Below are 27,143 nucleotides of genomic sequence, written 5' to 3'. Positions count from 1 at the left end.
CCCTTTGAGAAGAATAGGTATTAACCGTTCTTCAAATATTTGGTAGAATTCCCCTGTGGAGTCATGTGGCCCTGGACTTTTGTTTGTTGGGAGATTCCTGATTACTGATTCAATTTCTTTGCTGGTTTTCAGTCTGTTCAACTTCTCCATTCTTCCTGTTTCAGTTTTGGTAGTTTATATGTTTCTAGGAATTTATTCATTTCTTCCAGGATATCCAATTTATTGGCATATAACTTTTCATAATATTCTCTTTTAATTGTTTGTATATCTATGCTGTTGGCTGTTATTTCTCCTCTGTCATTTCTGATTTTATTTGGGTCCTTTCTATTTTCTTTTTTATCAGTCTGGCTAGGGGGTTATCAGTTTTATTAATTTTCTCAAAGAACCAGCCCCTGGTTTCATTGATCTGGTCTGTTTGTTCGTTTTTAGTTTCTGTATCATTTATTTCTGTTCTAATCTTTATTATTTCCCTTCTTCTGCTGGCTTTAGGCTCCATTTGTTGTTCTTTTTCTTTAAAAAAAAATATTTATTTTGGAGAGAGCACAAGTAGGGGAAGGGCAGAGAGAGGGAGACAGAGGATCCAAAGCAGGCTCTGTGCTGACAGTAGTGAGACCGATGTGGGGCTCAAACTCACGAACTGTGAGATAATGACCTGAGCTGAAGTTGGATGCTCAACTGACTGAGCCACCCATGTGCCCCTGTTGTTCTTTTTCTAGATGCTTTAGGAGTAAGATTAAGTTGTTTGAGATATTTTTGCTTCTTGAGGTAGGCTTGTATTGCTATATACTTCCCTCTTATGACTGCTTCTGCTGCATCCCAAAGGTTTTCAACCATCATGTTTTCATTTTCATGTGTTTCCATGTATTTGTTTTATTTCTTCTTTGATTTCCTGGTTGACCCATTCATTCTTTAGTAGCATGTTGTTACCTTACATGTATCTGTGCTCCTTCTAAATTTTTCTTGTGGCTGGCTTCAAGTTTCATAGTCTTGTAGTCAGAAAATATGCATGGTATGATCTAAATTTGTTTGTACTTTTTGAGGCCTGATTTCGGACCTAGTATGTGATCTACTCTGGAGAATGTCCCATGTGCACTAGAAAAGGATGTGTATTCTGGTGCTTCAGCATGAAATATTCTGAATATATCTGTTAAGTCCATCTGGTACAGTGTGTCATTCAAAGCCATTGTTGCCTTGTTGATTTTCTGCTTAGATGATCTGTCTAAAAACAATTATTATCAATGAGGTCCTTTCTATTTGTTTTTTACTAGTTTTATATATTTGGATTCTTTCATGTTTGGGGCATAAATATTTACAATTGTTAGATATTCTTGTTGGATAGCTCCCTTTACTATGATATAGAGTCCTTCTTCATCTCCTTTACAGTCTTTGGTTTAAAATCCTAGTTTGTCTGATATAAGAATTGCTACTCTGGACTTCTTTTGACTTCCATTTGCATGATAAATGTTTCTCCATCCCTCACTTTCAATATTCAGGTGTCTTTAGGTCTAAAATGAGTCTCCTGTAGGCAGCATATAGATGGAGCTTGGGTTTTTATCCATTCAGACACCCTATGCCTTTCAATTGGAGCATTTTGACCATTCAATAATTCAGAGTAATTATTGATATGGATTTAGTGCCATTTTATTACTTGCTTTGCCATTTTTTGCTCAAAAATTTCTCTGTTCCTCTCCTTGTTACTTTTGTTTTTCCCCCAAAGAGTCCCCTTTAATATATCTTGCAGGGCTGGTTTAGTGGTCATGAACTCCTTTAGTTTTTGTTTGTCTGCGAAACTATCTCTCCTTCTATTCTGAATGATAGCCTTGCTGGATAGAGTATTCTTGGCTGCAGATTTTCCCCACTGATACATTAACTGTATCATGCCACTCCCTTCTGGCTTGCCAAGTTTTTGTGTAGAGAAATTCAGCTAGCCTTATGGGTCTTTCCTTGTAAGTTAGGGACTTCATTTGTCTTGTTGCTTTTAGGATTTTTTATCAGCAAATTTAAAAAAAATTTTTTAACGTTTATTTTTGAGACAGAGAGAGACAGAGCATGAATGGGGGAGGGTCAGAGAGAGGGAGACACAGAATCTGAAACAGGCTCCAGGCTCTGAGCAGTCAGCACAGAGCCGGACGCGGGGCTCGAACTCATGGACCGCGAGATCATGACCTGAGCCGAAGTCGGACGCCCACCTGACCGAGCCACCCAGGCGCCCCCAAATTTTCTAAATGTAACTACAATATGCCTTGATGTTGACCTGCTTTTGTTGCTTTTGATGTGAGTTCTCTGTGCCTCCTGGAATTGGATATTGGTTTCCTTCTCCATGTTAGGGACATTTTCAGCTATAATTTCCTCAAATAAACTTTCTGCCCTCCCTTCTCTCTCTTCTTCTTCTGGGACTCCTATGATACAAATGTTACTATGTTGGACCAAGTCAAGAGTTCCCTAAGTCTATTCTCATGATTCATAGTTCTTCATTCTCTTTTGTTCAGCTTCATTATTTTCCATTATTCTATCTTCCACACCACTTATTCGTTCCTCTGTTTCCTCCATCCTTGTGGTCATTACATCCAGATGGTTTCAAATCTCACTGTATTTTTCATTTCTGTTTTTTTAACTCTTTTATCTCTGTGATAAAGGATACCCTGTGTCTTCCATGATTTTCTCAAGTCCAGTGAGTATCATTATGATTTTTCTTTAAGTTCTCCACCAGACATATTACTTATATCTGTTTCGATTAGATCTCTGGCTGGTGAAGATCTCTTGGCACAGTTATGACCAGCATGTTATTGCTGCACCTTCCTAATAAGCTAAGCCCTACATGGGGTGGGGGGTGGAGTGGGGGCTGGAATTTGATTGTGTGCTGCCACAGGTCCTGAGCTGTCCTGTGACTCTTACCATGACTTTTGAGTGGTTTGCAAACACAAATCTGTGTTCTGTGACCAGTGAATGCTTCTTGATGTTTCTTCTAATTCTAAAATCCTCTAAGTTGCTGTAAGCTTTGTGCCATGTTGACCCTACACTACTATAATATCAGGTCACCCTCTGCCTTCTAGAAGTATGGCCAACAGATGCAAGGATGTATCATTGTGGCATGAAGTATAATCAAGAAAATTACTGCTCCATCTCCCAGGTAGGAGTGAGATATACTCAAAAGAAGACATTAAAGGAGGAAAGACTGCTCTTCAGACCAGTGTCAGTAGGGCTTATTCCTGCTTCTCTGAAACAGACCTGCCTTTGTATCTGGGCTTTTGCTTCTCTGAGAACAAGTTCAATGCAGATGGTATGATGCCTTGCTGTGGATAAATGCTTCCCAAGTGTTTGCCTGATGAACCAACTTAGATACAAAACATGCCTTCTGTTTGAGCCTGAAAAATGGTTTACATCACTCTCCCTAGAGGGCCCTCTAGGGAGGAGTCTTAACAGAGGAGACTTTCCCAGCTGCCAATCATCCATTATAGATAGGGACCATAGTGCCTGCCTACCCATGTGGAAGGATGTTGGGATTCAAGAAAATAAGACAGAAATCTTACATCCTTCCCTCCAGAAATTCAGCATCATTCTCATCAAAATTAAACTGCTTAATAGCATAAAGTTGAACAAAAATTAAAATGGCTGCACTAATGTTTCAGTGAAGCTCAATTTTAAAGTAACCTTTTTTCCCCTCTCTTCCACAGACCTCCCCTCCTACTTTCTGAACCTTTTGTTTTAGGAATCCAGTACCACCCTGAAAACATGACAAACAAGGCTGACAGCACATACACAATTCCTGTCAAAGCTGGCTAGCTCCTGTACCTCCCAATAACCCCACTCCCCACCTCTCTCTCTGAGCAGCCTTGCAGTTTTTGAAGGCCATAGTCTACTGAAGTCTCCTTTGCCTGGAAAAGCAATAAAGCCATTGTTCCTCTTTATCCCAAAGTCTGTTTTCTCATTATATTTTGGCTCTGAAACATGGAGGTTGGTTTTCTACAAGAAATTGATTAAAAAGAGAAGGCACTGAGAAGTGAAAGCCAATCAGAGTGATAAGGGTTGTGAAGGCTGGAGTGACTCAGATGTGTAGGTTACTATGGTCCAGAGCATTTTAAGACTTCCCAGTGAAAGTACTGTGGAGCAGGCCTGGGGTGGGATGATTTGGGATAGTCAGAAAGTAGGAATCCAGATATACCAGTGGGAAGTCTTACTGGCCCTCCATCTCCTGCAGGCCCCCAAAATTTCCCATTCCTTCTCTCATATTCAAAATGCTGGTCTTCAAACCCCACACAAATAAAACTTATGTCCCACCAGTCACCTACAAATGTCTCTTCTGAAGAACAGGAGGTATTTCAAAGTTATTGGAAGAAAATGAGCTGAATAGGATGGCCCAAGATGCAGTGTGATGAACCAGGTTGGTCACTCTGAGAAGTGAACAAGTTCCACACATGACATCAAAGAATTGCCCAGGTCATGTTCCACAATGATTAAAATTATTTTTTGGCTTAGAGGCAAACACCAGACGAATCTCTTCTTTTTTAAAAATTTTAACATTTTTTTATTATTGAGAGACAGAAAGAGACAGAGCGAGACACAGCATGAGCATGGGAGGGGCAGAGAGAAGGGAGAGACACAGAATCTGAAGCAAGTTCCATGCTCTGAGCTGTCAGTGCAGAGCCCGACATGGGGCTAGAACCCACAAACCGTGAGATCATGACGTGAGCCAATGTTGGACCCTCAACCAACTGAGCCACCCAGGCGCTCCCAGATGAATCTCTTATGCCCCCTAAGAGTATGGATCTACAAAACCAGTGAAAAGGAGCCAGGGCATACCCACTGCATCAGCAAGTCTCTGCTATGAGGCTTCATGTCATCATCATTGTACTTCATCATCGCTGTCAGGAACTCAGTGGTCCTGAAGGATGTTTTCTAGGTAACTGAAGTCAACCCTTCAAGTGTTAGTTTTTTCTTGGTGTTTTGGAAACTTAGTCAAACCTTCTAAAAATTTACTACATACTTCTCCTGCACTCTTATGAAAGGATGTTCTTAAATAACTTCAATCTTCTTTCATGAGCATGTTTAAACTAATAAGACCATGAATTTTTGTCTTTGGTCATCCTAAGATGATGTCCTCAGGTTTTGAGAAGCGTGAGATTGATATTCCCCACCCTAAATGATCCAAGAGAGTTGTTTTTTGTTTTCTTACATCTGTATTTTATAATTATCCTTTCCTTTTTCATATTCAGATTGTCAGCTGTCATTTCTGACACTGGCCTGGTTATATTTAATAATAATTCAACCTACCATTTCCTTCTTCAAAGTTACTGTTTTCATGGGAATGCAAGCTGGTGCAGCCACTCTGGAAAACAGTATGGAGGTTCCTCAAAAAATTAAAAATAGAACTACCCTACAACCCAGACATTGCACTACTAGGTATTTATCCAAGGGATACAGGTATGCTGTTTCAAAGGGACATATACACCCCAATGTTTATGGCAGCACTATCAACAATAGCCAAAGTATGGAAAGAGCCCAAATGTCCATCAATGGATGAATGGATAAAGAAGATGTGATATATTTATACAATGGAGTATTACTCGGCAATCAAAAAGGATGAAATCTTGCCATTTGCAACTACATGGATGGAACTGGAGGGTATTATGGTAAGTGATATTAGTCAGTCAGAGAAAGAAAAATATCATATGACTTCACTCATATGGGGACTTTAAGACACAAAACAGATGAATATAAGGGAAGGGAAACAAAAATAATATAAAAACAGGGAGGGGGACGAAACATAAGAGACTCTTAAATATGGAGAACAAACTGGAGGGGTTGTGGGAGGAGAGATGGGCTAAATGGGTAAGGGGCATTAAGGAATCTAGAAATCATTGTTCACTATATGCTAACTAATTTGGTTATAAATTAAAAAAAATAAAATTAAAAATTAAAATTAAAAATTAAAAAAGTTACTATTTTCAGGAGAACAATATAAGAATGTTTATGAAAATAATTTGCAAAGCAAGAATAAGATACCTTAAAATTAGGACTTAAGTGCCTCTGAGTGATACCTATAAACTTTAAGGAATAGATTTTGTTACATCACTTTCCTTTTCCATCTTACTTGACACTCCGTGTTCCATATAAGACCAGTTACTTGAGAAGAATTTCAGTAAAACTTGCAGTGAACAATATTCTGGGGAAGTGAAGTCCCTGGGTATAAGCTAGTTCTATGGCTCAAGTGCTATTTCTGGCACCCAACACAGATCATATTTCCTATAGTATACATGTTACATAACTGTTCTTTACTTCAGAAAACTGTAACGGTATATCTATTTGTGATTATTTGATGTTTGCATCGTCTAAGACGATGTAAATCCCAGGAAGGCAGGGGCCATGACTGGTTTTGTTCACCATTACATCCCTAGTAACTAATCTAGTAGTTTTGTGATGAATAATTTTGTGATGAATGACAGAAGGAACATGTGGCAAGTCCTGAGCCCAAATTTCTGGTTGTGTTGGTGCTATCTCGTGTGACCTCGGAGAGAACATTACACATCCTGAGTCTCAGATACAACATTTGGAAGAAGGTTTTTAACAAGATGGTTATAAAGGGTTCATCCATTCTAGACTTCTAATCTATTTGAATACAAGAAAGGGTAGAAAATGTCAAGATTAAAGGATGCTCCCGTAGGGAGCTGGAGGAGAGGCAGTGGCAGGGCGGTGGTCATCTGAGCATCCCCAGGACATGGCAGGAATGACTCCTGGGAGAAAGGTTATCTCTCTACAGCTGTCTAGACTTTGGAAAATTGTGAAGAAAATAAGTTTCTCATTGAAACCCTCCTTTTCCTTTCCGCATCCCTTTGTTGAAACTCCACACCCACCTCCATCATCACCACCATGCCACCACCTCCAACAAATCAGTGTCATCATGCCTCCCATTCTGTCTTGCTTCTAATAAAATGGAATAAACTCATGCATGGATAAGCACAGTTTTAGGAACTTCCTCTTACTGTGCTCTGTTTGCATTTTCCAACGTAGCTTATTTTAGGGAATGTTTAACTCATAAATTATTTGGTAAAGATTGAACTCAAGGCAAAGGGGAGTACTTTTTTTTTTTCTAGTGGTCAAAGAGAGACTTTCATAAGGCTCCCCAAATCCCACCCAGAGGTTCAACTGCTTTGCCAGCCATAGCTCAGTGCCTGACTCCTAGGAGTGCCAGGTAAATCCAAGTGGGCAAACCTGTTTCCATATACCACTTTGTCATCAAAATCATCATTTGGGTACTACCTCCCAGGGTTGGGACTAGTAGGAAAGCAAGGCATTTACCTTGGGAACAAAACTTAAGGGAGGCCCTAAATCTTGGTAATATTTTAATATAACTCTGTAAAATCAAAATTAATGCAAAAATCCACGATGGACAAAATATCAAAATTTTAAGATGCTAACACCAGATAGTTGTTTTTCTCTTTTGTCTCACGCTCCAATGCGGCTTGGCTTGGCACTTCTTTGACTCTTACTTCCTTCACTTCTGATGAAATGCAACCAGGAATGCACATAATGAAATGTGCAAAGGAGGCACATTGGTGCTGGCTGCATTGCTGTGCACCGGGGGAGGACTGTCAGCTAAGCACCCGGGGTTCAGGCCAGCATCTTAGCTGTTCGTGAACTGACAGGGAGCCTCTGAGACACTCTCACCTGATGCTTCCCCTCAGGATGAGTCATGGAGGGGCAATTCCCAAAGGGTAAGAAAAAGGATCTCGCTGGAGCACAGTAGCACTGCTCTCTGTTGAAACCATTACTGTCGTGCACACAGAAATGTCAGAGTCACGTACAAGGTTTTCACATTTGTTCACATACCCACTCCACCCTACATCCTGAAGTTGGGATCCCTGCCATGAAATAGTGAAATCCTTCATTTCCTGTCCCACCAAACATCCCTGTCATATTAAAATCCAAAGACAAACTTTATTTATGTATTTACCATTTTCTATAACTCTAGGAGCAGACGTGGGGATGAGGAACAAAGGGAGATATTTCTCTTTGCTGAGCACTAACAGAATATAATAAATGGTGACAAGGGAGGATCTTTATTCCAAAAGATGTTTAGTGATTTTTGAGATTTCTCCCTGCTAGCTCTCAAGCGATGGTATGAGTGGGGGAGGAGGCATCTCATCAGTGCCATTTGTCTATCAGACGGTCTCCAGTTCTCTGAAAATACAGCTGGGGGAGCATGCCAAAGAAAGGATGGTCCTTACTTTACGTGAATGGGAGGATATTTTGGGAATGGAAATTAATCCTTTTCGAAAATGAACAATGGAAGGGAGGCACTTCTGAACAGAGTACCAATACTACGTAACAGTTGTGGTTAGCCCAGGCATTACAAACCTGATGACGTTGGGGAAAGGAGGCATGACTAACCTCAGGCATCCTTCAGGTGATATTCCTCTGCTCCTGGTGCCTCAACTTCAGAGCGTTTCACCTGCAGTCCCAATAGCCATCCTGAGTCATCTCCACTAGCCTCTGGTAAAAAATTGAGGACTGAATTTAGCATGATCTTCACAGTTACTTTTCCATTTTTCTAGAAGACCACAGAATGGAAAGATAGGTAACCTGAGTTGATCAGGTAAATGTTGTTTAGTTATCACAGTCCTTAAGGGATCACTTATAAAAATGCTTCATACCATAATGTGTGTTGGGGTGGGGGGCTATTTCCCCCCTACCCTCCTAGATTCTTGTGGCTCTTCCACTAGTTAAACTGACATAAGACAGATTAACTGGAGAAAAACATTTAATTTCATATGTGTAGGAGCACCATAAAAATATGAGACTCAAGGGCAAGTCTGGCAGTTGAGGCTCATAAACCAAACTGAGCTAAGGAATGGGATAAGGACCTGGGGCTTCAAAGGGGAGGAGAGTAATTTACAGGGCTTTAAGAAGAGCAGACAGTTTGGTAATTAGATATCTGTCTAATGGGACACAGAGGAATTTGAACAAACCAGTCTTGCCAACTTCCTCACAGCTTACCACACTTAGCTTGTACTCTTTTGCAGTCATGTCTTGGTGACAGGGCCCTTCTTAGACCAGGTCCTCTATCTAAGTTATTTTAGGCATTTAAGTGAGAGGTAAAAAGCTCTTCCTGAATCTTACCAGCCTTGATTGTCTTTAGCTCAAAATAACCCACAGGCCAAACTGGCACATTTTGGTGAGGCTCATTCTGAAACCATTCAACAAGAAGGGAAGAAAATCAGATGAATAATAAAACATGCAAAATAGTAAAATTATTTTCTCTTTAGACTGATGGTCAATTCTCTGATGGAGATTTTGAAAATTACCAGGTTCAGCTAAAGACTGCAGTGCTGATAACCTCGCCAGTTTAGGACCTTGTTCCTGAAAAGGCACTCTAATAAAGGGCTGGCTACAAGGGAGGTAGGATCCACTAGCCCAGCGAGGGAGGCTATGCTAACATGTCCTCAATGCTTTGGGCGTCAACCCTCTGTAAACGGCCATCTGGATCGGTGCCTCACCAGGCCTAGAGCAGAGCCTAGACCCAAAAGGTCACACCTACCTCCTCACAGCTGGTTCAGAGCCAGGCAAAACCGGGAGTTACTATCCTGGGGAGCGCGAGGGCCCTTCAATCAGCCAGCCAATGGCTATGGAACCATATCAGGCCAGTGGGAGTGCGGGGAGGCTGAAGGGCGAGCTGGTCCCAGGATGGTGGGGATTTGCAGCCCCAGTTTCAGGCCTTGGGGGACCCTTGAGGGAGCTAAGGAGGACGCAGCGGTGTTTGGAAGCACACTCTTTCTGCTGCTCTTTGTGCTGGAGCCATCCCGGCCATCCCGGCTGGGGCCATCCCGGCCATGTATCTGCAACATCTACTCGCTGGCCGCCTCAGGCGAGCTGCCCTACGTCTGCATGAGAAAGCAGAATCAGGTGTACTGCCACAAAAAGCTCGTTGGACTACTGGCAGGGAGGGCCCCTGCCTTCCGGAGTGGACTTGACGCCTGCTTCTGGCTTCGGACAGGAGCTGCCAGGACCTTCTCCCCTTGCCCTCTCCCACAAATGCTAGCGTGGCGCGGAGAAATCCACTTCCTGCGTTGGGGAGGGAAGTCTTTGAGGCCTCGCCCCCAACAGGAAAACCCCCGCCTACTTGTGGTCGCCAAGCTCCCAACTCCCACGTGAATCTGGATTTAAACTTCCGGCCTCAGTGGGCGCAGCGGTCTTGCTTCCGCGCCTGCGCATTGGTGCTCAGGCCACACCCGACGCCATGTGTAGGCGCCGCCGCTAGCCTCAGGGACCCAGTCCTGGATCCAGCTTCTTGGCCCTGCGGGGCTGCATGCAGTCATAGTCAGGTTTCACCCACAGCTTCTTGGGAAAAATGAGGCGTCCGAATTCTAGGAACAAATTTATGGTTACTAGGACGTTCTTGGATGTTTGCATTTGAGGTTTAGGTGTTTCCCGTGGGGATTAGAACGCAGGTGAAGGCCCTTGGCCAGGATGGGCTCTGGAAAATAATGGTGAAAGTGAATGAATTAATCACTAAAAATCGGTGCGGAGTCTTACAGCGCAGAGTGAGCAGTGTCGCCGTGACGGGCCGGGAGCATCCGCAGCAAACACGGAGACTGCGCAGCTGTCGACCACCCTCCCTTCCAAGGTGCCCTCAGGTAAACTCCAGACCACTGGGCCAAGCTACTTCAGGCCTCTCCTACTAAGCACTTACAGTCTCTCCCACTGTCTAGAGAAGGAAAGTTCGGCACAGAAATGCTGAGTGACTTGCAGACAGCAGCTAGGCCCCTCCCTGCAGGGGACAAGGCCAGGACTCAAACTTGTGATTGGAAGGGTGTCCTGACCTCAGAAGGAGACAGAAGTTTCCAGAGCATTGGCCCTGGCTGAGCTCACCTATTTTGTTTCGAATCCATCCATTCCTATGCAGCAGGCTGTGCCAGGCGCTGGCGATGAGGTGAGGAAGGCAGACACGGCCCGATTTCAGGGAGTTCGAGCCAAGTGAGAGAGAGGAAACCTGAATATCAACCACAATTATGAATGCTTAGAAGGAAAAGTAGAGCATTGCTGTTTGTCAATTGTGGTATTTCAGGTTGGGGCTTAAATCCTTACCCGAACCAGTGTTTCCAAGAATTACCCTAGGTTTCTGCAGAAGGTTCCTAACGGTTTATATTGCTAGGGGAAGCTGGACTTGTGTAAAGCACATAATTCTTAGATTTTGTTGTTTGTTTGCCAGTTCTCCAAGAATTGAGTATTTCTATTATTTCCATTTAATATATTTGACCTCTGGTGTGTTGGTACAAAGCATCATAATATTCTAGAGGAATCCCATGATGTTAAAGCATGAGACTAGAGGTTGGTAAAACCTGACCTCTGAATTTTAATTTTTCCTCATGTGCATAATGAGAACAATAACTGAAAACAATAAAGTGCTATTCAGATGTTCTTGGTTGTTAATTATAGAACAGATTTATTAGGCCAAACAAATTTTTAAGGTATTTTTAAACCAGTTATTTGAAATGGATGGTTTCTTACAGGAAAGGCAACTAAGTTTTTCGTATATAAATCTTTGAACTGGAAGGAACTCAGTATTTACCATGAACGGTCTTTTTGGATGCGGGTGTAAATTTCCTATCATAAGAGATTACAAATTAAATTATAAATGTGCTGGAAGAATGCTGTCTTGGGATAAGTAGATCTAGTACAATAGACAAGAATTTGGCAGGAATCATCAGTTTTATTGCTGATACAATTATCCGAGGTGACCATGGTTCTTTACAAACTGGGCTTTTTATTGGACTAGTAAAGTTGAATAGGGGCTAAACTGTGTTATTAGGTATAAGAAACACAGAGGAAAAGGAGGAGATATTGTTTGCCTGGGTCTGCCTTAGACTTAAATTGAAAACCCCAAACATAATAACTCTTCAGGCTATGGCAGCATTTGATCTTTATCCTAGTAGTGAAACACCCCTAAAGGTCTCCCATTATCTTAGAGGTGGTTCCCAATTCTGACAAAGTCTCAGAATTATTATTTGTTGTTAAAATACTATACCTTTTTTTGGAAGTAGGAGGAAACACTTATCTTGTGTACTCTGCTGTTTTCTGTTTTCCTCTGTTCTCTCCTGTACTTCTGGAAGGTTGTGGAAATTTGCTTATAGGACTGACTTATAAATAGAATCTTATTTTTCCACTATTTTATTTCATAATTTGGAGATGTATGCTCACAGGAAAAAAAAAAAGAAAAACTTGGACTTTAAAATTGCTTATGAGAAATGACAATCACTTCAAATAACATCTACTTTTTTGCAGTCTGTGACTTCAATTATCCTTTATAATGCTTGAAAGGAAGACAGCCAGTTTCCAGGCAGTTGCCAGGGGCTGGGAGAAGGGAATAGAGAGTTAGCATTTGATTGGTACAGAGTTGCAGTTTGGAAAATGAAAAGAGTTATGGAGATGGATAGAGGTGATTGCACAACATTATGAATGTATATAATACCACTAACTGTACACTGAAAAATAGGTAAGATGGTAAATTTTATGTTCTGTGTATTTTATCATAATAAAAATTGGAGAAAAGAAAGGGATAATTACCAGTGTTAGGTGTTAAAGATGAGTTATCATGGATCTTAGTCTCTCTCTTTTTTTTTTTAAATGTTTATTTATTTATTTTGAGAGAGAGAGCACAGATGAGCAGGGAAGGTACAGAGAGAGAGGGAGAAAGAGAGAATACCAACCAGTTTGTGTGCTGCTGTTGGCACAGAGCCTGATGCAGGGCTCAGAGCCATGAACCATGAGGTCATGACCTCAAAACCAAGAGTCAGACACTTAACTGAGCACCCAAGTGCTGATTTAAAGAACACACCTAAGCACACCCAAGTGCCCCCGACTGATCTTAGTCTTTGTCTTTGGTGTAAAAAGAAGGATTAAGACTTGGATACAAAAACAACAACAAAGAAAGATTCTTCTTGATCTAGACTCTGTTCTGAATCTTTATCTAAAGGATAGGCCTTGGGCCCCCTTTCCTGTCCCTGACCATCTCTCCTTCCAAGCTTAGTGCATAGTTCCCTAAGTTCTCACCGCACAATCTCAAACAGGTACATTTAATGCTAACAGCTTGTGTGAGGGATCCGTATTCACTCTTTTCTGTAAAACACAGGTATTAAGTTATTAGCATTCTCCAACTGCTGAGTGCTGTATAAGGCACTCTGAAGACTGGCAAAGAAAAGGAGGTAAACAACCCCTGACTTTAAGATACTTAGAATATAAGAAAGGAGAGAAAGGTGTTAACCAATTCCTATCATGTGTTCAGAGCTATGATAAAAATGCTGTTAACCTTGCTGCTTGGAGTGTGCTCTTTAAATCAGCAGCATTGGCATCATTGGGGTGTTTGTTCCCAGCTCAGATCTACTGAATTAGAATCTATATTTTAACATAATGATATGACTCATAATGCATATGAGTCACCTGGGGATGCCAATGTTGCCAGTGCATAGATCACACTTTGAGACATGAATTTATAGAGTGCAAAGGAAAGGATAATTCTGCCCAGCTGAGTGAAGAGTAAGGGTGTCATTGCAAGCATCACAGAAGGGGCACCATATGCATTGGGCAAAGAAGGATGGAAAAGACTTTGCTAAGCAGATGAAGGAAGAGGGCTAATGGATGGGCAGTCCAGGCAAAGGAGATAATATACATAAAGACTTAGGGCCATGAACAATATATTTGGGGATTAGTAAGTAGTAGCAGCAGTAGTAGTAATAGTGGTGGGAAAATGGATGAAGAGAAGTTGAAAATCTAGGCTGGGTCCATATTGCGAAAAATCTTTTATGCTCTGTCAAACACCATAAACAATAGGAATTTCAGAAGTTCTTTGAGTAGAGGAGCAACAAGATCAAAGTTTCTCATTTAAGTGAAGAGGGTCGACTGAATGGGAGAGGGCCAGACCACAACAAGAAGGCAGGAGGAAGTTATTGCAACAATCCAGGCATGAAGTGAATGAGGGCTGGAACTAAGGCAATAGTTATGGGAATGCATTTTGTTTTAAACTGCTAAGTTTGTGCTAATTTGTTATGCAGCAATAGATAAACACAGATTTTAGTGCCTAGAAGTGGGATCGTGCTATAACAAATACATAGGAATGTGAGTAGTTGTGAAACCAGAGATTAGGCAATGACTGGAAGAGTTTTGAAAAGCATGCATGAGAAAGTTCAAATCCCATTGAGCAAACTGTAGTAGAAATCTGGACTTTAAGGACACTGCTGGTGAGGACTCAGAAGGAAGGAAGAACATGTTATTGGAAACTGGGGAAGGGGAGGTCTTACTATATAATGACAGAACCTTAGCATAATTACCTCCTGCAGTTATGTTAAAAGAAGAAATTGTGAGTGATGAACTTTGATATACAACTAAGAAGATTTCCAAGCAAAGTGTTGAAAGTGCCACCTGGTTTTTTTATTGTTTATACCAGAATTTGAGAGACGAGAGATAAATTGAGGGAAGAATTCTTAAAACACTTGAGCAAAAAGGAACCCAAATCTACTGATTTTGAAAAAAGCTTAGTGTTTCCAGATAGCAGGAGATGGTAAATTTAAGAGATTCACTCTTAGGAAAACATGCTCTAGAGAAAAGGCTGAGGTCATTACAGCATTTCGCTAAGACCTAAGAAAGATAAAAAAGGTCAGAATATTCAGTTACACTAAGTGTTCATTTGAGATATTCAGAGTCTGCCTCACAGATCCTTTCACTCAAATCAGGGGTCTCCAGAAGACTTAAGAACATTGTCCCTGAACTATTTCAGTGGGAGCCAAGGATAGAGAAAGGATTTTCTTGAAAAGATTTGTGGGTGTGTCTTTTGTCTAATGGAGCAAATCCCTGTGAAACCTTGGAAGACCTGCAAGGCTCTTGGGGGAAAAAAAAAAAAGTTTTAGCAGAAATACTGCCAGTTTGGACTAAAAGGTACAAGAAAAGTACAAAATTAAATGAGGCTGTTGGACTCACAGATTCTACTCTTTAGAAGCAGGCTTATAAAACAACAGAGCTGCAAAATGTGTTATTTTTCACGAAAAAGGAAGGATGATTCAGAGGGCAGAGCTGAGAGCCAGGGAAGATTGTTCTCAGGCCTTGAAACCTAATCAAGAGACATTTGCCCAGTGGATTTTTAGAATTACCATGTACCAATTATTCCTTTTTACCTTCCATTTCCTGCCCCTTTGAAACCAGAAAGTCTATAGCTGTTACCTACGTCTGTCCCATCATTGTATGTTGGGTATGTAAAGGACTGTCTCTTTAGTTTTACATATCCATAGATGCAAAGTAATTGCCCCAGGAGTTGTACTTAATGGATTACATCCAGGAACCTCATCTACATCTGGAATTGACTTGGATGAAATTTTGGGCATTGAGCTGATGGAATGAGATTTTGGGAAACATGGAAAGACAGTGAGTATATTTTGCCTGTAAGCAGGGCATGAATCGCTGGGAGTCAAAGGGTGGATTCTGCTAGGTGGAATTCTGACATAGTCCCCAAGATTCCCACTCTTTAGGTGCACCACTGCACTGTCCCTTCCATTTGACTCGGAAAGGACCTATCACTTCTACCATTAGGTTATCTTAGATGGCAAAGTAGAAGGATTTTTCATATGTGTATAAAATCCATATCCATTGATTTTGTGTTACACAAAAGTGAGACTGTCATGGGTGAGTTTGACTTAATTAGGTGAAAACGCTAAAGGAAAAACTCTGTCTTTTCTGAAGAGAGATTTTCCGCTGCTGGCCTTGAAGAAGCAAGCCACCATGAGTCTATGGACTTGGGGAAATATATTCTAACAACCAACATGAGCTTAGAAGAGAACAGTGAGCCTCAAATGAGACTGCAGCCCTGGTCAATACCTTGAATTCAGCCTTGTGAGACCCTGAGCAGAGGGTCCAGTGAATTACAATGTACGTATATAAATGTAAATAATTTAACGATATATATATATATAAATATATATATATTTGTATATTATAAATAACATCTGCAGCTTCTGTTTTTCTGTTTCTCTGGAGAACCCCAACTGATACACCTGTTGTCGTGCATATCTGTACTTTTCTACCTTATATTCATTAGTGTTTTGGCCATTGGCCATGGCTTACTACTGACGGCCCCCTTTTATTCTATTTTTTTAATTAAAAAATATATTCAACTCTTAAATCAAGTAAAAAATAAAATTGGTGTTATAATTCATTGTTAAAATTATACTAGCTTTTATCATTATGCATGTGTATACCTTTACTGAGATCTTTATTTCTTCATATGGTAGCGAGTTACTATCTAGTGTCTTCTTATTTCCCTCTGCAGAACACCCTTGAGCATTTCTTGCAAAGCAGGGCTAGTGGTAATGAGCTCCCTCAGCTTTCGTTTATCTGAGTATGTCTTAATTTCTCTCTCACTTTTGAAGGACAGTTTTGCCAGATACCAGATTCTTTGTTGACGGTTATTTTGAAAGTGATTTTTATACATTGTCCCATTGTCTTCTGGCCTCCAAAATTTGCTTTTTCTTTCTTTCTTTCTTTTTTTTATTTGCGTATAGTTGACACACAGTGTTACATTAGTTACAATTGTACAACATAGTGATTGGACAGTTTATACATTATGCTATGTTTACCATAAGCATAGCCACCAACTGTCACCATACATCGCTATTACAATATCATTGACGGTATTCCTCATGCTGTGCCTTTTAGTCCCATAACTTATTCATTCCGTAACTGGAAGCTGGTATCTCCCACTCCCCTTCACCCATTTTTCCCAGTCCCCAACCCTCTCCCCTCTGGCAACCATCCATTAGTTCTCTGTATTTGTAGGTCTGGTTCTGCTTTTTGTATGTTCATTCTTTTTTAGATTCCACACATGAATGAAATCATCTATTTGCCTTTTTCTGATTGACTTATTTTACTTAGCATAACACCCTCTGGATCTATCCACATTGTCACAAATGGCATGGTCTCATCCTTTATAATGGCTGTGTAATATTCCATTGTGGATGTATACTGCCTCTTCCTCATCCATTCATCTCATTAGACAGTTAGGTTGCTTCCATATTTTGCCTATTGTAAATACTGCAACAAACGGGTGCAAAGGGCCTCCAAAGTTTCTGATGAGAAATATGATGTTCTGTTTGAAGGTCCCTTGTACGTGACAAGTTGGTTTTCTCTTACTGCTTTAAAAATACTGTCTTTGGTGTTCAAAAGTTTGATTATCATATGTCTTGGTGTGGGTCTATTGAATTCATCTTACTTGAAGTTCGTTGAGCTTCTTGGTGTGTTAATGAATGTTTCGTGAAATTTAGAAAATTTTCAGGCATTATTCCTTCAGATATTCTCTCTGCCCCCTTTTCTCTCTGTTCTCCTTCTGGGACTCCCACAATGTGTAGTTTGGCCTATTTGAGGGTTTGCCACCGTCCCATAGGCTCCACTTGCTTTTCTTCAATCTTTTTCTTTCTGTTCCTCAGTTTCATATCTTCAGGTCTACTTATTCTTCCTTTTTTACTCTTCAGGTCAACTTATTCCTCCCTTTGCCTGCTCAAATATCTTTGAACCCCTGTAGTGAATTTTTCCTTTCAATTATTGTGCTTTTCAGCTCCTGAATTTTTTTTTTTGTTTTTGCTATTTAAATTTCTCTCTCTTGGATGTGGAGAAATGGGAACTCCCTTGCACTGTTGGTGGGAATGCAAATTGGTGCAGCCACTCTGGAAAACAGTGTGGAGGTTCCTCAGAAAATTAAAAATAGACCTACCCTATGACCCAGCAATAGCACTGCTAGGAATTTACCCAAGGGATACAGGAGTACTGATGCATAGGGGCACTTGTACCCCAATGTTTATAGCAGCACTCTCAACAATAGCCAAATTATGGAAAGAGCCTAAATGTCCATCAACTGATGAATGGATAAAGACGTTGTGATTTATATACACAATGGAGTACTACATGGCAATGAGAAAGAACGAAATATGGCCCTTTGTAGCAACATGGATGGAACTGGAGAGTGTGATGCTAAGTGAAATAAGCCATACAGAGAAAGACAGATACCATATGTTTTCACTCTTATGTGGATCCTGAGAAACTTAACAGAAACCCGTGGGGGAGGGGAAGGAAAAAAAAAAAAGAGGTTAGAGTGGGAGAGAGCCAAAGCATAAGAGACTGTTAAAAAGTGAGAACAGGGGCGCCTGGGTGGTGCAGTCGGTTAAGCGTCCGACTTCAGCCAGGTCACGATCTCACGGTCCGTGAGTTCGAGCCCCGCGTCAGGCTCTGGGCTGATGGCTCAGAGCCTGGAGCCTGTTTCCGATTCTGTGTCCCCCTCTCTCTCTGCCCCTCCCCCGTTCATGCTCTGTCTCTCTCTGTCCCAAAAATAAATAAACGTTGAAAAAAAAAAAAAAAAAAACAGAACAAACTGAGGGTTGATGGGGAGTGGGAGGGAGGGGAGGGTGGGTGATGGGTATTGAGAAGGGCACCTTTTGGGATGAGCACTGGGTGTTGTATGGAAACCAATTTGACAATAAATTTCATATATTGAAAAATAAATAAATTTCTCTCTCTTTACTGATATTTCCATTTTGTTCATACATTGTTTTTTGATTTCTTTAGTTCTTTGAGCATCTTTGAGACAGTTTTTAAAAAGTCTTTGTCTAATAGATCAACCATCAGTTCTTTTTCAGAGACAGTTCCTGTTGTTTTATTTTTTTCCTTTGAGTGGGCAAAAGCTTCCTGTTTCTTTATATGCCTCATGATTTTTGGTTGAAACTAGACATTTGAATCCAATAATGTGAAAAGTTTGGAAATTAGATCCCCCCCTGCCCCGCCCCACTTCTACAACGGGATTGGCTGGTTTTGTTTTCTTCTTATTTATTGTTTCTTTTTAAAAGATTTTTTTTTAACATTTATTTATTTTTGAGAGACCGAGAGTGAGCAGGGGAGGGGCAGAGAGTGAGGGAGACAGAATCTGAACCAGGCTCCAGGCTCTGAGCTTTCAGCACAGAGCCCGATGCAGGGCTTGAACTCACAAGCTATGAGATCATGACCTGAGTCGAAGTTGGACACCCAACCGACTGAGCCACCCAGGCGCCCCTATTGTTTCTTTTTTAAGTTTACTTATTTTGAGAGAGAGAGCACACTCAGGTGAGCAGGGGACGGGCATAGAGAGAGGAAGAGAGAGAATCCCAAGCAGTCTCTGCACTGCCAGTGCAAAGCCCAATGCAGCACTCGATCTCACAAACCGAATCGGGAGATCATGACCTGAGCCAAAATCAAGAGTCGGACGTTTAACCAATTGAGCCACGCAGGCATCCCTGTTTTTGTTATTTTGATTATGGTAGGCTGTCTCTGTGCCAAGGACCAGCTATAGGTTTAATTTAAGGTCTTCTCAGGTCTTATCTCCCTGGGGATTCAGTCTCTTATTTTCTCTTATACTTAGCTTGCTTCCCCCCCCCCACCCCCGCCACGTATCCTGGCATTTATGTCTGGCTTCCAAAAGGGGAAGGAAAGAAAGAAAGGTGAATTGGTGGGGAAAAGGCAGTTGGCCCATTAAATCCTTTTGAAGTAACGGTAGCTGGAGATGCATGTGGCTTGAAACAGTGAGGGGAAGTATAACAATAATGGCTGCCTGCCTGTGTGTGTGCCCTCAGTGATCAGAAGCAGCAGAGAACATATTCCCACTGTTTGGAGAACAGGATCCTTTTAACCTACCCTAGCTCCCACAAGCTGTGTGTGAGCTGTTCCAGGAACATCTGCACAATTGCCTGCCATGAGGCTGATGAAGGGAGGAGATGGGTAGCTGCTACTGTGATAAGAGCTAAAATTGACCAAAATTAACTGCAACTTATGGACCAAGCTTTCTCTTGGGTATTGGAAACCTTCAAGAGACTCCAGAATTTCAAGATAGACAGATTCTGCAAGTGCAATTTTGCCTAGGTGGTTGGGTGATTCCTTGTGGTTCCTATTATGCCAGCCTCCCAGAATCCTCTCCTTGACTTTAATCTTAATATAAATAACAACCCCTTACTATTGCTTACAAAACACTCTAAGTACTACCTAGTTGCTCTCATTCTTGGTTGAAAACACTGAGTATGTTTTTTAAAAAGCCGATGATCAGGCACCATCCATAAAAGTCTATTTTTAGCCTCATCTCTTTCCACATTATCTTTTACTTTCTGTCTCAACTTTGCTATACTTTCTGTTTCTTAAAAATGCTTTATAGTTGTGTGGAGTAAATATTCATCAACTGATGGCTGTCAGGAAAGAAAAGGCCTGGGTTGTAATGTTTGCAAAACTCCACTGTGTAACTACTCCCACTGTGTCTGGTTTCCAGCTACCAATGAGCTATGACTGAACACAAAGTTGGGAAGAGATGCTAACAATGGCTTATGTAAGCTGACATGAGCAGGCCCCATCATGCTATGGATACTATGACTGTGCCCCTGCGCTCTATGCCTGAATGCCCCTTAATTCTCCCATGATAGCCTTTCAGTCTTCAGATCTCTAATAAAAGTTTCTTTCTTTCTTTTTAAAATTTCTTTTTTTAAAAGTTTATTTATTTATTTAGAGAGAGAGAGAAGGAGAGAGATGGAGTCCCAAGCAGACTCTGTGCTGTTAGCGTGACATGGGCTTGAGCCCACAAACCGTGAGATCATGACCTGAACCAAAACCAAGAGCTGGATACTCAACCAACTGAGCCACCCAAGCTTTTTAAATTTAAATTTCTTTCTTAAGGAAGCTTTTCCCTCGTTCTGGCTAGGCTACATCTTTGTTAAATATACCTATGCTGCAGTGTACGTTCCTGTTAGTTATATTTTATATTAATATTTGATATTTTTCCTATTTATCCACGCATGAGAGTATCGACCATGTGTTTCCTATTCACCTCTGTGTTACCACTATATTAGTTGTAGCCTGCATGGCACAATACATAGATTAGGTGGCTTAAACAACAGACATTTATTTTCTTAGTTACATAGGCTGGAAATTGGAGATCAGGATGCCAACACAGTCAGTTCTTGTGAGGTCTCTCATTGCAGAGCTGCCTTCTCATTGTGTATCCACATGGTACAGAGAGGGGGTGGGGAACACATGCAACTCTATGGTATGTCTTTGTAAAAGGGTACTAATCCCATTATGAGGGCCCCACACTCATGACTTCAACTAAACCTAATTATTTCCCAAAGACCCCATCTAAAACTACCATAACATTATGGATTAGAGCTTAAACATTTGAGTCTGGATGAGGCTGAATTATTTGATCAGTCTTGGGAATCAGCCGAGCTTAGCACCATCTCCTAGATTTCATACCTGCCTTACAGACAGGCCCAACATTCTTTGGCAGCTCCCCAGTTCTGGTGTATGTGACACAGCTTTCTGGTTTCTCTAGGGTTCTCTGGAGTTGCGTTGCATTTCTAGGACATACCCTGGGCCCAATCTTCACGAGGCTTCAAATCCTCACCTCTGGCACCTAGATATTTTGCCGCTTCCAGACATCCAGTCATAAGTGACTGGGGAGGCACTCTCCAACAAAGGTAGTGTTTCTCAGTGATGCTCTGAAAAAGATCTGGCTATTTCACAAGAGATGTGTGGCATCCAACTGCTACTTTATAGGTTAATTTCCTATACAGTTTTAAAGCTCCTACCATGCTTCATGGGATCGTCAGTAAATCCCCATATTTGGACAGAAGGACCAAATGTTCTCATTTGCAGAGAAGAAATAATTGACTAGACCTGATCCAATGACTGATGGGCTCATTCAAGCTCTTGTTATTTCTTACTTCCCCAGGTGCTTTTTTCTTCTGACATAATACTGTTCATTTTTAGATATATAATAGGATATGTTATTCCCAGGAAAGCTTTTCTCTCTGGACTAGGTTAGGATATAGCCTCTTGTACTACTCAACGGGTACTTTTAATCAAAATGAGTTCTAATTGCCCCCTTCCTTCATGTAATAAACACTTACTGCACACATACTATACTTGATTCTAAGTTAAGTGTTACAAGGAGAGCAAAATGCAGTCCCTGTGTGAAAGGGGAGGAATATTGGTTAGTTAACAATCAAATATTCACACTAATAAATGTATAAATTAAAACTGAAATGGTGAACTGAAGGAAAGGTATATCTGCTTTTTGATATCAAATAAGAAAGAACTATAACCTAGACTCAGGGGGTGGTTATCTGGGAAAGCTTCTCTGAGGAAGCAACACTTAGCTGAGATCTAAGAGATGAATATGAGTCAACTGAGAATAAAGAAAATAAGGCAATAGCATGTGAAAAGGCTCCATGATAGGAAGAACATGCAGATTCTTTAACTGAAAGAATGCCAGAGTTCAGGGTGGGAAGGAGACCATGGTGAGAATTGTGGTTGGAACAATAGTCAGGTGCCACATTATACATAGCTTTGTGGACTCTATTAAGGGTTTTGTACAAGATTTGGCTAATTTAGTGGGCAAGAAAATACAACTTTCCTAGATCAACCGAGAAATAAACTCTCCAGGAAGTCTCTAGAGTACCCACCCTGCCCCCCTTATGGAAAAAATTAATCTTCTCATTGTTCTGGCAAGCCTGAGTAGAAGAGATGACCCCAGGTTGATAGCGCTTGGCTCAGGGCCATACCAGAGACAAGGACAGAATATTTGTTAGTCTGTCCATAACTTATATGCAGCAGCTGCTACAAGAATATCTAGAAAAGTTTCAAGAACAGAGCAGAAATATCTAAAGAGCCAAACAATTAAAGAGCCTTCTCACCTATACCAGATACATTCTTGAGAACGAATAGATAATTTTGTAGACTAGATCCAGCTAATAAGATGGCTCATAGAAAACCAAGCCAAGCTAGGGCTATCATGCAAAGAAAGTATGATTTGCTTTAAATCTCCAAAGTAACCAGTCTTTGCTTTAGAGGTGTGTTCTCAGTCACAGACAATTCTCCCTGGAGAGTTGGCCCAAGGATAAATCTCTTGAGAACCAAGTGAAGCAGGAGAGCAGAGCTAGTGAATTCTTCTCACTATCGGAGGAATTTTCTAAGGAAATAATGCAAAGATAGAATGAGCTATCCTAGGAGATAGTGACCTCATAATTTAAAAGTATACTAGAAGATGACTTTGGGGGATGTTGTACAGAAGATTCAAGTATGTGGGTTGGTCTATATGGCCTTAATGGTTTCGTCCCATTATGAGAATCGTAAAGGCAGAGAATGATGTTAAAACAGTAGCTATAGGATAGAGAGCATTGAGAACTCAAAGGGAAAGAGGCTGGCTGTAAGAAGCACTCAATAATGAGAAAGAATAGAAGGACTTAATTTAGTCTGAAGTGGAAACAGCTATGGCACTGTACCTAATCTTACCCGGGCTTTGGAATGGGGGGAAAAAATTCTGGTATTGCATCCTTTCTGGAAACTGTGGCTTCCAACTTGAACTCAGGTCTCTATATCTAGCCACATGCCCTGAATATGATATCCAGATTTGGGGTTTGAAGTACAGTTATTGTGGTTTGAATGGATATTACTTATCCACAGCTGTGTAACAAATTATCTAAAAACTTAGCAGCTCAGAAGAACAAATATGTATTATCTCACACAGATTCTGAAGGTATGCTATCTGGGAGAGGCTCAGCTGGGTGGTGCTGGCTCAGGGTCTCTCTTGAGGTTGCAGTCCAGCTCTCGGCTGGATCTAGAATCATCTCTAGGCTCCCATGGGGCTGAAGAAGCCATGTCTGAGCTCTCTCACTTGGTTGTTGACAGGCCTCCATTCCTTGACACATGGACCCCTCCACAGCCTGCTGTTGAATTGAGTGGCCTCATTTCATGGCATCTGGCTTCCCACGAAGGAGAGACTCAAGAGGGAGAGAAGTGTGAGCAGGTGAGTGAAATGGTGCTCCAAAAGGAAGCAGGACTTCTATCTAGAACACATTAAGATCTCTTACAGCTCAAGAAGATAATGTACTCAATGAAAAATGGGCAAAATAATGGAACTGGAACTTCACAAAAGAAGGTAAACAAACGGCTAATACTTATACATGAAAAGATCCTTGATTATCACCAGTCATTAGGGGGGGAAATTAAAATCTATAATAAGGTACTGCTATAATGAGAATGGCTAAAATTAAAAAGGCTGAAAACATCAAGCCTTGTCAAGGATGTGGGGAACAAGGCAAATGATCATAAGTTTCTGCTAGAGAGTAAAATGGCATAGCCATTTATAAATTGGCATAGTCCATTTAGTTACAACAGGACTTTGCCATAGAATTTCTTTTTTTTTTAATTTTATTTATTTTTTTAAAATTTATATTCAAATTAGTTAACAAACAGTGTAGTCTTGGCTTCAGGAGTAGACCCCAATGATTCATCTCTTACATATGACACCCAGTGCTCATCCCAACAAGTGCCCTCCTTAATGCCCATCACCTATTTAGTCCATCCCCCCACCCCCATACCCTCTCCAACAACTCCCAGTTTTTTCTCTGTATTTAAAAGTCTCTTATGGTTTGCCCCCCTGTCTTGTTTTTATTTTATTTTTCCTTCCCTTCCCCTATGTTCATTTGTTGAGTTTCTCGGATTCCACATGGGTGAAATCATATATGTTTTTCTCTGACTGATTTATTTCACTTAGCATAATACCCTCTAGTTCCATCCACATTTTTGCAAATGGCAGGATGTCATTCTTTTTCATCGCTGAGTAGTATTCCATTACATACACACACACACACACACACACACACACACACACACATATACTACATTTTCTTTATTTGTCAATCAATGGACATTTGGACTCTTTCTATAATTTGGCTCTTGTACCATAGAATTTCTAGCTATTTGTCTAAGAGGAATGCCTTCAGCTGTTCATGGAAACACTTGTACATGAATGTTCATAAGAATGTCATACCTGGGGCGCCTGGGTGGCGCAGTCGGTTGAGCGTCCGACTTCAGCCAGGTCACGATCTCGCGGTCCGTGAGTTCGAGCCCCGCGTCGGGCTCTGGGCTGATGGCTCAGAGCCTGGAGCCTGTTTCCGATTCTGTGTCTCCCTCTCTCTCTGCCCCTCCCCCGTTCATGCTCTGTCTCTCTCTGTCCCAAAAATAAATAAATGTTGAAAAAAAAAAAAAAAAGAATGTCGTACCTAACAACTCAAACTAGAAATAATGCATGTGACCACCCAACAAATTTTGGTATATAATGGAATGCTACTTAACTCACCCTCCCGTTCTTGGGCATTAATAGCCAGTTAATACCCAATTAACCCCCCAAATAGTTATATCTAATATATGCATCAATATAAATAAATCTCCCAAACATTATGCTGAGTGAAAGAAGCTAGATACAAGAGAGTACATACATATCTATGTATGGAGAAATGAATGTACAGTGATAGAAATCACATCAGTGATTATGTAGAACAAGGATTTGGGGAATATTGACTTCAAAATGAAATGAGGAATATTCTGGGATGATGAAAATATATCTTTTTGTTACATGGAAAATTGTTACATGGCTTTATGGCATACTCTTGGTAAAACTCATTGAAATATGGTTCAAAGTATATAATTTTGTATTTATACTTTATTAAAGTTGTTTATAAAGGTAAAAAATAAAAATTTGTAAACTAAAAATGTTTAATATGCAAAGGGTAGTTCACAGAAACAAAACTGTATTTGGAAACTTTATTTCCCTCTCTTAGTCGTTGCAAGATTAACTACGGGCAAAAATAATATATATGAATAATATAATTAGCATTTTATTTTTTGCCTATAGATATAGGTAGGTAGACAGACATAAATATTTTTACCTCAGGGAAAACCTGTTTTCTTATATCCTTAAAATATTTATGGGAAAGAATCATATAACAAGCCTCATAGAAAATCTCAATTTTACCAGGTAAAAAATTATAGATATCACTTTATCACATCTCTGTACAAAAACACCTGGAATTGAATTACTAAAGTATAATTTGAAAAGCTTTTTAAAAATATTTATTTATTTTTGAGAGAGAGAGAACGAGAAGGGAAGGGGCAGAGAGAGAGGGGGACAAAGTATCTGAAGCAGGCTCCATACAGACAGCAGTGAGCCCAATGCAGGGCTCAAACTCACAAACAGCAAAATCATGACCTGACCTCAAGTTGGATGCTCAACTGACTGAGCTATGCAGGTGCCCCTAAGCTTTTTAAATCTAGAAATGCTCTTCATAATTTTTAAATCATAGTGCAGATTAAAACAAAAATTATAGACTATTTAAAGAGTGAGATCTTGGGGCACCTGGGTGGCTTAGTTGGTTAAGCGTCTGACTTTGGCTCAGGTCATGATCTTGTGGTTCGTGAGTTCAAGCCCCATGTTGGGCTCTGTGCTGACAGCTCAGAGCCTGGAACTTGTGTCAGATTCCGTGTCTCCCTCTCTGTCTCTGCCTCTCCTCTGCTTGTGCCCTATCTGTCTCTGTCTCTCAAAAATAAATAAAAAAATAAAAAATTAAAAAAAAAAAAGAGAGTGAGATCTCGGGTGTCCTGTTTGGCTTAGTTGGTTGAATGTCTGACTTTGGCTCAGGTCATGATCTCATAGTTCGTGATTTCGAGCCCCATGTCAGGCTCTGTGCTGACACCTGGGAACCTGAGCCTGCTTCATATTCTGTGTCTCCCTCTCTCTGCCCCTCCCCTGCTCATGCTCTGTCTCTCTCAAAAATAAACAAACGTTAATAATAATAAAAAATAACAAAGAGTGAGGTCTCAGGGCGGCTGAGTGGCTAGTCAGTTAAGCAACCGACTCTTGATTTTGGCTCAGGTCATGATCTCATGTTTCATGAGATTGAGCCCTGCCTTGGGCTCCCTCTCTCTCTGGCCCTCTCCTCCTTCTCTCAAAATAAGTGAAAGAATAAAAACAAAGTGAGATCTTTACATTTTATTACGTGACACATCATTAAAGATGAACTTAGAGATCAAAATCAGAGTCTTACGAAGTTTCATACTTTATTTCCAACTCAGCAAGTATTTACTGAGGGCCTTTCATGTTCAAGAAATTTTTCTAGACTCCTGGGATATAGCTAAAGGTACATGTAACTTCCTTCATAAAGTTACATGCTAATGGAAGGGCATAGATAGAAGAGGAAAACAAGTATATATTAGAGATGGTGATAAGTTTTTGGGTAAAATAAAGGTGAATAAAGGTGGATAGT

The 27,143-nt window shown here is 40.7% G+C and overlaps 1 long non-coding RNA gene across 1 annotated transcript in view; it reads left to right on the top strand.

Moving 5' to 3' along the window:
• The first annotated feature begins 9,553 nt into the window (after positions 1-9,553).
• The window catches only part of LOC123602581, a 28,871-nt gene continuing 11,281 nt past the window's right edge, over positions 9,554-27,143 (top strand). Inside the window, exons 1-2 of the long non-coding RNA XR_006714507.1 lie at positions 9,554-10,631; positions 23,728-23,845. This is a non-coding gene — a long non-coding RNA (uncharacterized LOC123602581). The remainder of the gene's footprint in view (positions 10,632-23,727; positions 23,846-27,143) is intronic.

This window comes from Leopardus geoffroyi, chromosome D1 (assembly GCF_018350155.1).
Source record: "Leopardus geoffroyi isolate Oge1 chromosome D1, O.geoffroyi_Oge1_pat1.0, whole genome shotgun sequence".
Taxonomy (NCBI): Eukaryota; Metazoa; Chordata; class Mammalia; order Carnivora; family Felidae; genus Leopardus; species Leopardus geoffroyi.
This window is presented reverse-complemented; position numbering and strand designations above follow the sequence as displayed.